Here is an 11,753-nt window from a genome sequence, read left to right as displayed (position 1 = left end):
GAGCAGTCAGTCTGGCTCATCGGCAGGACCTCGAGAGCCAGACTGGGAACGGGGATCCTTCTCACTCAGCTCCTGTTAACTCTGTTAAGGTAAACCTGTTAAGTCAAAGCTCTAATGGGAAGGGTGGTCCTAGCTGGGAAGCAGTGGGAAGCTTAGTTGACAGTGCTCTCAATAGCAAGCTATGCATTCTTATCTGGTTAAACATCCTGCGGTGTCCAGTGTATATTCTATATAGTCCTCAAGCATTGGCACTTGCCAGCCTACACCCAATACTCTCTGGGGTTAGGTAAGAGTGGTGTGTCACTCCAGGGAGAGAGTACACACTCCATTCCACATACAGCAAAACTGTTTCAGACATGGACTTCTTCTGGCTGTGCCTCACACTGTGAACACAGAATTTTCTGTCAGGCAAATTTGGAGAGAATTATTTCCACTGAGAGAAAGCGAAAATGAACGTGATAGTAAAATATTTTTTCTCTGATTTTGTGAACCATTCCTCATCTTAAAGCTTTTTCGGCAGTTCAGCAAATACACCATTGTTGATACATCTGTGAATTCGTCATTGAGAAGAATAATGCAATATGGACTGGCTCAGTCTTATATTTCCTTGCAACTGATGTTTTCCTGTGACAGGAAGGGATTTATTTTAACTGAAGAATAATATACAGCTATGATTTTGCAGGCTATTCATTTTCATATTTATATTTTAGCATAATATAAAGTGTTATAAATTAAAACAATTACTATGTAGCTGCTCATACAGCATAATTGATGTGTTAGCTCAGGTTATTTCTAACAGTGATAAAATGAACACAGCAGGACAGTGAAGGCCCAACATGAAGACGGTAAAGATGATGATGTTAATTATAGAGTCCAAAGCGAATAGCTCAGGAAGCCATGTTGGTTAGTCTCAATTTTCAGATTTTTATTATTAGTATTCAATGAAATTGCTATTTTTGGTTTGGTACAATTTTCTTAAATTTTTCAGCTGGATAATTCAAGTTTGCCTTTTAATATTATGTTATTAGCTAAATAGGTTAATTAGCTATAATTCCCTCTTCCCCAACTTTTTAGATTGGTTTTCACTTCTCAGAACAGCCACAATATTTGGCATCAGTGATGTTGGTAGATTACAACCTCTTCTGCATAATAACAGTAGGGCTACATTAATGATAGATATGCAAACCATGTTATGAAAAAGTTCATTGATCGAGTAACTTGCAATCATGGATTGCTGAACATTTGCGCTCAGCCAGATGGCTCCAAGTTGAAAGTGAAAACACACTCAGTTTATCCAAGTGCAAGCATCCCTTGACTTGTTATTTCCTTACAAGTTTTCTTCATTTTAGTGAGTATTAACCATAGTGCAATGATGATTCAAATGTTACTAGAAAGGATAATATAGTAGTTTTAAATAGGTGAACTGTGGGCTACATCTGGCCAGGCAGCGCCTTGGGATGAACTCCCAATGTGAAATGCACTATACAAATGTAATTTTGTTGTGTATTTTGTATTGTATATAATTTTCTCTTCTGTTTCCAACTTGCTATGTACCAAGCTTTTAAAATATATGTTTCCTTATTTTAATCAGTGAATGAAACAATGGTGAAGTGTTTTAAACTTTATTGTCCTTACTGGGATCCTAAAACCACAAATATTTATGCCCAAAAGGTGCACTTCTAAACATTCACCACTTGGGAGAGTTGTTGCTCATCAATTGTTATGAGCTTTGGCCATCAAAACAATACTCTGGATAATACTTTATCTTTGAAGAATCATAAGGGGGGAAATGATCACATTTAATATATATTTTTTAAATAATGGATCCATAAGCAATTTTTTTTAACTCATTGCATGGCTGTTGAAAAATGATACTGTACAACTGTCGTTAGTGTTATCTTGGTAGCACTGTTGATGTTGTTTTATATGGTGTTGGAGCACCAGAGTACAATGCCATGACATTTTAGGGCTCAGATTTAATGTTTTTCTAATTTCAGCCATATCTCAAAAATGAGTGGAGTCCTGTAGTGTTAGAGCACTCGCTTCACAAGCGAGAGGACCCGGTTCGATTCCTGGGTAGGACCTTAGGCTAGTTTCCTTACTCCACACACCTCTGTTTACCTAGGAATAAGTAGGAACCTGATTGTTAGTCGATTGGCAGATTGCTTTTTTTGGGTAATCCCTCAAAAAAAAATCCACGACTGTTTGTGGGACACTGCTGTGCGCAATTGGCTCCTGTGTTTCGCCCATAAAATACTCGACGAATCCACTTTACAATATATTCTGTGAAGCGCTTTGAGACATCACAATGATGTGATAAGGTGCTGGATCACTTGCAAAGATTATTATTATTACTGTTGAGTGGAAGTGCACCCAAGTGCATTGGGACGTCCTCCCGATGTGAAAGGCTCTTTACAAATGCAACTTTGCTGTTGTTGTTGTGATATAAATAAGAAGGTAATTAAGTTGACAGTGATATATATGAGGCAGATATTCAGCATCATGCTATTAGAGAGATTTTTTTTTACACAGTGGATTACTGGGAAATAAAGTCCTTAGTACTTTGTATTTATCTAACAAATAAAAGTGATGGACCGAGTAAATTGAGATTCAGGGAGTCAAAATGTAAGTTACTGATACGAAAAGTGTCTTTCAAGAAATTTGCAAAAGTGTGAGTGCATTTGAACAATAAAACAGTAAAGAGCTTTATTATTATCAGTAGCAATCAAGAACAGTTGTGTATCAAATACTTACTTTACATACGACTATATTCCCAATGTCATAATAATAATCCTTGCATTTGATATAGTGCCTTATCATGTCTTTAAGACATCTCAAAGTACTTAATATGTAGAGATAATGAGGCTGGTGAATGTAGAAAAACAAGAAAGTTAAAACTGTTATCAATACATATTTGACATCATATAAACTGGCTTTTTGGAATTTCTGGGATGGACAGACTTGGGATGCATTATTTTAAGAGCCACAAGATGTCAGCAAAACCGTAGACATTAGCTCTGTCACATCCCTGTGAAACTACTTGATGGAATTGTACAATAATCCAATTGGGGATCACCCAAAAACTGTTCTTAAAATTATCACAATTGTAACACAGGGAACTTCAAAATGTGTCACTTCAGTGTCACGTGGGAAAGCTTTTAGCACTCATCAGTACATTTACTATCGGTGGTTGAACATGTATCATTTTCTTTTATATATAAACGCAAGTTGTTGTTGTTATCTGCTCTAGATTTAGTTTCTTCAGTTTCGTGACCAGCTGTTGCATGGAACTGTATCTTAAGAGTGAAGTAATTTAATCACTTCAATAATTGCAGCTGAGTTCTCTTTACAAGTGTGTACACGAATTCTCTAATTATATTTGGCGTCCATTGGACCACACTTATGTGTTAAGAAATATCCATATTGTGCAGATATGGGAACATAAGAATTGCTAAATGAAAAAAGACCAAGGTGCATCCAATTCGCTTTCTACCATGCTACAATAATGGCGATGTTAATGGCAATTAATTCTGTATGAATTAGTCTACAATAGAGTGGAAAGCTTTGGGAATCTTATCCAAAGTTGCCAAGGAAACTACACTTACTAAATGTCATGTCTCAAATAACTTATATACTGTATTCCAAAATATTATTGTCTAAAAGAAATCTATCCAATTTGTATTTGACTGAATCGACAAGTTCTGCTTCCGCAGTCTCCCGAGGGAGCTTGTTCCAAAGATTTTGTTTATTCGCTCACAGAAATAGTGTTTCCGCAGATTACTTTTGAATTTAACCCCCTTCGATCACAGCCCATGTCCCCTAGTTCTGCTGTTCTGGACAAGATGAAACAGCTTATCATGATCTACATTATCTAGTCCTTGTACAGTCTTAGGGATTAGATATATTCAGATCCTGCCCCCACTGAGTTTACAGTACTTGTTTGATGCAAACCCAATGTGCACACTCTCTCTCCCTCTGGAGGGACGCACCCTGCTTACTTAATTCCAGAGAGCATTAGGCGTAGGTTGGCAAGAGTCAAGGCTTGTGGATCCCAGGTATGCATTGAGGTACCACAGGAATTCAACCAGTTAAGCCCCACGTTGTGACATCGAGAGCACTAACTGGTAAGGTTCCCCTCCCTTGTCCAGTTAGGACCGCTCTAACTGTTAGAGCTTTGACTTGCAAGGTTAACAGGAGCCAAGTGAGAAGAATCTCCGCCCCAGTGACCAATCTGCGCTTTCAAATCCCGCTGATGAATCAGGTTGGCTGGTCTGTCATTAGCAACCTCCTGAGGACCCTCCTGACCCAGGAAATGGTTTACTGTTCGTGGGACGCTGCTGTGCGCAATTGGCTGCCGCGTTTCGCCCACAAAACGTACAATCAATTCCCTTTACAGTATATTCTATGAAGCGCTTTGAGATGTCTCGAAGACGTGATAAGGCGCTATATCAAATGCAAGGATTATTATTATTATTATTATTATTACTGAGACCACTAGAGAGGGTTGGTTTGCTTCCAACATGACAGTTGCCAAGCACCTCACCTTGGAGCGAGCTTACCTGCATTTTTCTTACACAATGAAGAACAGTATATCAAAGAACACCTTCTTTAGTACAAAGCAAGTTGCGACAGGATGTTTTTGTAAACCTATGCATTAGTTTTTAAAAAATAGTAGCAATCATGATAACAATATTTGCACTACAGTTGATTTATTTTTCCCAGGACTGTATTTTTCACGTTTACTGCAATCTGTGCTTTTAAAAATGTCCCTAACTTTGTGGCAAATTTTGATTTTATTTACAAATCTTGACTTTTTATTTCTAAACTAGCTGAGCCCATTGCAGCTACGCGTGAAACCGGAGGATCCAACGTAGAATGTAGATTGACACACAGACAGACACACAGACAGACATTTCATCTTTATCTATACTCATCTGGGAGGACTCCTGTGGGAGGACTCATTTTGGCCGCCCTGTTCTTTGAGTGGGTAACTCATTTTGGCGCTGTTGCAGTCCTTTCAGCATTGAAATGCAGCCGCACTGTTCTTTGTTGTTCAGTTTCATTTAATGGGCCTTCTCTCTTCTGTCTAGCATTTTTACTTATCCTTGCAAGGTTTGATTTTCGCTTAGGCGTCTTTATAATGATAAATATATATGTATAATTTATAATCGCTCGGACGTCCTCCCGACATGAAAGGCGCTTTAAAAATATAATTTTGCTGTCGTTGCCGTAGCTTAGCTTTGTCTGTGTTCTTTATTTTGTTCCCGCCATGGCTTGGCTATATACGTGCTCTGTGACGCACGATGCTCCAGCGCCACAGTATCTGATGTGAAGCCCTGAGAATAAAATAATCCTATGAACTGCAAGACTGGCACCAGAATTTGGCAATACCATCAATAAGAGAACACAACATTCGTCATTTCCTATTCATGTTTACTTGGGAGGAGTATAGTTGAAATTGGCTGATTAATCTCATTTTATTGTTACTGCCCGGATATCTGTTGACTAAATCATTTGAATACTGATTCATCTCTCAGCGCCTGTTATAGGCCAATCCTTGAGATTAATGACCAAATTCAAATCTATTATCTTTCTTTACCACAGCAGTAACATACAGTGGCAAAAATACGGTCTCAGCTATTGCCTTCCCTTATTTTAAAAATGTTCATCCTCAATCTGTCGGTATCTCTCGACCCAGATCGAATACTCCATTGTCATGCTGGTTAGTTGTGCAACCAATCTCATTCCAATCGACCCCGTCAACCTGACAGAATGTGATAGCATTCTCGCCTTTGAGTCAGAAGGCTGTGGGTTCAAACTCCACTTGAGACTTGAAATCGCACAGTCTAAGCTGACGCTCCATACATTGCTGGGGGTGTGTTGCAATGTCGGAAGGGCTATCCTTTGGATGAGACATTAAATTGAGGCCTTGTCTGCATGCCCAGGTGGAAATTAAAGATCCCATTGCACTATTTGAAAAAACTGGCCAACAATCCCCCAAAATAAAAAATTAAACTCCAGCAGTACTTCAACCAAACGCTGGAGTCCTCTAGACTTTTACCAACCTGTGCCTAATAGGACCTAAATGCCTTAAGCATTCTGAACACCGCCCTGTGTGAGGGGTGCTATATAAATTGCAAGTTGTTGTTGTTGTAATACTTTCTACAATTAGGTAAACCAGGCTTTCCGCTACAGGGAAAACAGGACACTCCATTCCGAAGGGAAAACTACATGCATTAGGTGGGGTGCAGATGTGCAACTTTGTGGGGTTTGAATCCTCTGAAGGCTGACGGTGGGTTTCTGTACGTGCCGGACACCTGGTTAACCGAAAAAAAGTTTGATTTGAAAACTTACAGAGACAAAATTTGCAACCGATATGCTGCAATAAGTAACTGGTTGTACTGTTAGCTTTCTTGTTCGCGATCAAGTAGGAAAATAGACAATAACAGTCAATATACAATAATGCAATGATTATTTGATCATCTCAGCCTGTATCCGCTCGTTTCTTTTCTTCTCCCAGTTGATGGGCTTTGTTAATCATGGCAAAAATATTTGTAGCGTTGGGAAACTGTCAGCTTCACTGTTCTAAGTCAGTGAGACTAATTTGACCGGAGCTTTGTCAGCAGCTTTCCCCTGAGAGCACAATACAGAATTATTGCTTGCACAGTCAATTGAATTGAATGTTGCTGCCTTGGCAACACCCGTGGTCAGATGCGGCTGTTGCAACGATAAATGTTTGCACTGAATTGCCAGTAGGACATCTGGTTCGCTGATGCTGTGCACGTTTGTAATTTTCCCTGTCATAGCGTTGGCAAAATTTGATTTCATGTTATTTCATAAATTATCTTTACCGTGTAATTCATGAGATTCGATTTTTTTTAATTCCAGAGGAGGTCATGCAAGGGTGTAATATTTTGAATATAAATCTTTTATTTGGATGATTTGATATGTGTGAACCTGGCTCAGATGGTAGCGCTTACACCTCTGAGTCAGAAGATTTGGTGTTCAAGCTCCACATTGAGACTTTGAACTCACCATCTAGGCTGACACATTGATAATAATAATAATAATCATATTAATAATAATCCTTGCATTTGATATAGCGCCTAATCAAGTCTTCGATGCGTCTCAAAGCACTTCACAGAATATACTATAAAGTGAATTGACTGTATATTTTGTGGGCGAAACGCTTCAGCCAATTGTGCACAGCAGCGTCCCACAAACAGTCGTGGATTGAGTGATTTGACCAAATTATTATTGATTTTATTTATTTATTTATTTATTTTGAAGGGATTATTACACCCGGAAAAGTGATCCGCCAAATGACTAACAACCGGATTCCGACTTACTGTTAGGTAAACAGATGTGTGTGGAATAAGGAAACTTGCCTAACATTCACCTGCCTGAGAATCAAACCCAGGTCCTCTCACTTGTGAGGCGAGTGCTCTAACCGATATGCTACAGAGATTAAACAAGGAGATAACCTTAATAGATAAAGAATATATAAAATAACATTTAAACTCCTTGATGACATAGTGTACCAAGGCACTAGCTCATTGCGCTATGCAATGCGAACCAGAAGATGGTAAATTCAAATTCAATCTGTGCTGAGTTAACTATTAGGCTCTACAATTAGATGTCAGCACTCTGGGGACAGGAAGGGGAAAACAAACAGGTTCCTGTTCCTGATTACTATCTGATTGACCCTTGTCGAAAAATGCACATTGGTGGACATTGAGCGAGGGCAGAGCTGTAGTGCTTCACAGTTAAACAGCTTCCCAATACTAACTGCATGGGGTCACACATAAAGAATAATTAATTGGGTGAGGGAGCCAACATCCATTGAACCAAGCCAACACTTGGCTTAAAATAACACTTAATAGCAAAACAAATTAATTCACTTAAAAATATTGGATGGAAAATAATACAATACAAAATTACATTTGTATAGTGCCTTGCACGTCGGGAGGACATCCCAAGGCACTGATATGTTTAATTAGTAAATATCTTGTGCTTTGAATATGCTTAAGCGTGGTGATGGGTTTCTTCATGTGTCAGACACCCAGTTTTTTTAAATATTTTTATTTTGCAAGGCTGCCTCCTGTTCCCATGTAACACATGCAAGACATATAGGTATAAATATTTTCTAGAAAGTTGTAAGGATGGATACCCTGAGTAGTACAGACCAGAATCTTATTACATATGCACTTGTTCATTTGTTCCCCAATTTTACAGATACATGTGGCTAATAGGAGATTTAAGCAGGATCTTCATAGAGGTAAAAATGCTAACACTTCTGTTGTATAGGTTTGTATATTTAGCTCCCAGGCATGTTTAAACATGCATTCAATCACATCAGGAAACATTTTTGCCTCAGAGTTTATCAAAAATGTTCGAATAGCAAAACAGGGTCTCAATGTATTCAACTACCACAGAGGTACATGAAAAATGAGGGAAATCCCATCCATTAATGGACTTGACGATTTGTAATATATTCCAAGTGTTTAAATAAACTTAGGACGTTTCAATCTGAACTGATTTAAAATGAGAAATTCACGATATGTTAACTGGATATCTGACCGTTGTTTAAGGGCTCGAGCAATGATAAGTCAACAACAACAACGACTTGCATTTATATAGTGCCCCTTACGCAGGGTAGAGTCCCAGGGCGCTTAAAGTCATAAGTGTAGTAAACAGGTCGTGTATAATTTCAGCTAATATATTAGGAAGACAATTCACTCAAGCAACTATATCTGTATTCTCTGCATTATGCTTTTTCTGTATCCTTAAAATAATCTTAATAAACTTGTTGAACCATGTTGGTCACCATGAGCCTGATTATCCGGTATCCAAAACCTGAGGACAAGAATATACTGAAATAAGAACACTCCCTGTTTTTGACAGTCATAATCCACACCCTTCCGCTTCTCTCTGCCTTCATGTAAGTTATAGCTGCAGGCTAGTACATTTTGCAGATAACATCATGCTGCTCAGATAGTGAAGTGATTATGTATTGGGGGCGCAGACAATCTAATCTAAGGTTGTTAAACCACTAAATACAGTTTGCCGCTGAATAATCATTGTACTCTGGACTTCTTACTTGTACAGTTTTTGTCTAAATTGAACCGTGAATACAATGCTTCTCCCACCCTCCCTTCCTCTCCTGAAATCGCTGATGAACTGTGAGGTAAGGGTTTGTAGATGCTGATTCCATCCCACCTTTTCCTCAGCACCGTACTCCAATACAACAACTTGCATTTATATAGCACCCTTCACTCGGGGTAGCGTTCTGGAGCCCTTGACAGTGACGGAGTCTGACTCCAATAACCATTCTTCCTGTGTAAACTTGAAGGTGAATGATTTGACCACAAGGGCACAAACAAAGAACCTGTGCCCTCATACAAATGACTGTTTTCTTCTCTAGCCCAAGAAGCTGAGGCCCACTGTAGCATCTCAATCATTGCTCTGACTGAGATCACATAGTTCAGCACAAACTAAGGATTAAGCCCATATCTTCCGGTTTGCATGGCTCACTCAGCACAAGCAGTTAATGCAATAATCTTTTAAACTATTTATCAATAAAAGTCTCCCTCTGTCTGTTATAGATCATTTTAGTTCAATAAATAGACAAATATAATCTGCCCACTGGACATTGGAGAGTAATTTCAAAACGACACAATATATTCCCTCTTGTTGAATTCAATAGAAGCCAAGTGCAATGCCATTCCAGATATTCAAGCCTTCATAACTCATGAGTTATAAGTCTCACTAGCTTGTGAGATAGATTCCTATAGATCCTGGTAGGTCTCAAGTTGATCTGGATCTCAGTTGATCTGATTTCAGTCAGAGCACAGTAGTGGAGCTAAACACAATACAGTACTTGTTTTACAATAGTTCAGATTTAGTTCTCAATGGCATGTTCCTCTTAATAATATAGTAGTAATCCAGTGCACTTGATATAGCATCTATAACATCAACCACAACACTTGACAAAGTTTCTCTATCGGGTAGTGACCTTGTATTCGTAAAAACACATCTCTGATTATCATCTCTTAAAGGATTAGAAGGTGCAAGAGTCCATTTCAATGTGGTGCAATTAGTCTTATTGAATAGGAGTGTACTGCTTAATTAACATTGTTTATCATCCGTGTAGCAGACTATGAGTTGTTACTGACTTCCTGTTCAATTTAACAGATGAACAAACAATAGGTCTACACTTTGCTGGCAATGCTTTATCAAAGCCTTAGTCTGACTTGGGACCAAAGTTCTGTTGGGAAATAATATCACTGGTTTTCATTTGCCTGCATGAATTTATTGGGCAAGTATTATTTTAAGGTCAGTGAATGCAATTCTACAGTGGGAATTATACCTTCCCTGGCCGAATGCATTACTGAGAAAACGTGTACATGTATCTTATTATAAAGAGATTCTAATTGGGATTGGGAAAGTAAACCTAAAACAAGATTTTCAGATAGACCAAGGAATGCGAGAAACGGTTATAAAGAAATAACTGAATGTACTCTTCACACCACAGTTATATAGCTTCCAGACTGCACACTTTTATTTGCAGGATTGTTGGCCAGGACACTGGGAGAAACTCCCTTCTCTTTTCAAATAGTGCCATGGGATCTTTAACATCCACCTGAACAGGCAGACGGAGCCTTGGTTTAATGTCTCGACGTTAATCATCTTTGTAACTGTACTTTGAACTTTTTGTTTGTTTAGAAATAAACGACTTTTGGAACTGTTTTGCAGGCAATCAAAAGCAATGTGTCTTTGAAAGTTACTCCAGTCTTCAAACTGGATGGCGGGTGAAAGAGAAAGAATTCCTCTAAGGGAAGTGATATTAAACACTGATAGAAAAATACTGTAATGCAAAAATAAGAAGGGAGAGAGAGAGAGAGAGAGAGGTGGGAATGAGGAAAAGACAGAGCCAGCAGCAATAACATTTTTAACATCTCCACCCTAGTGCTGATTCATGTTTGGGTGTGTTCCACAGACGCCAGGTGTTCTCCAGTACATGAGCCCAGGTGATAAGTTTGATTCTGCCCTGATATGTTTAACTCTTCAACTTGAAATTGATTTGACTTTAAAGACCCGATTCCCCTTCGGTACAGATTTCAGTGAATTCAGGATAAGGCTCAAGAAGTGCTGCTGTACAATTAGTTCATTTTAATTCTCCATCCTGTTTCTGTTAAGATTTTATTCTGTTTCAAAAATAAGATCGTTTTATTGTAGCACCTCTCAGGTTACAACATGCAAAATTCTTGTCTCTAAGGGGCTGTGTGTGATGGGAATAGATTGTTTTACCGTCGAATAATGACATATGATGCTGTGATTTTAATACGTAGCCTCAACTTGATGGAAGGACTTAAAAAGTTTGCTGAAGATTTTAACACACAGCAATCAAGGTCTGGATGGAGTGAGTCCAGAACTACACCTCAAATGTTGCCTGAATTCATTATTTAGTCACAAGTAAATAAGATTAAATTAAAAGTTATTTAGTGGAGGGATGTTTGCCCTAATATTCATCCTGCATTACACATATATCCTGCTGTTATGTGTTTGCTTTTATGGAAAAGGAGTGGTGTTCCAGCTTGTTGCTGAGAAGGGATAGGACTAGGGTGGGGATCTGAAACATGCAAGGAGGCAGCAGTATGGAACTTGTCTGACCTTCATGTCAAAACTTGTGCAAATTGAATCAACAGATGAAGTTTTTTTTTTCTCCAAGACGTACAATACAAAATACAAAA

The sequence above is a fragment of the Callorhinchus milii genome, unplaced genomic scaffold, assembly GCF_018977255.1.
Source record: "Callorhinchus milii isolate IMCB2004 unplaced genomic scaffold, IMCB_Cmil_1.0 Scaffold6, whole genome shotgun sequence".
Taxonomy (NCBI): domain Eukaryota; kingdom Metazoa; phylum Chordata; class Chondrichthyes; order Chimaeriformes; family Callorhinchidae; genus Callorhinchus; species Callorhinchus milii.
This window is presented reverse-complemented; position numbering follows the sequence as displayed.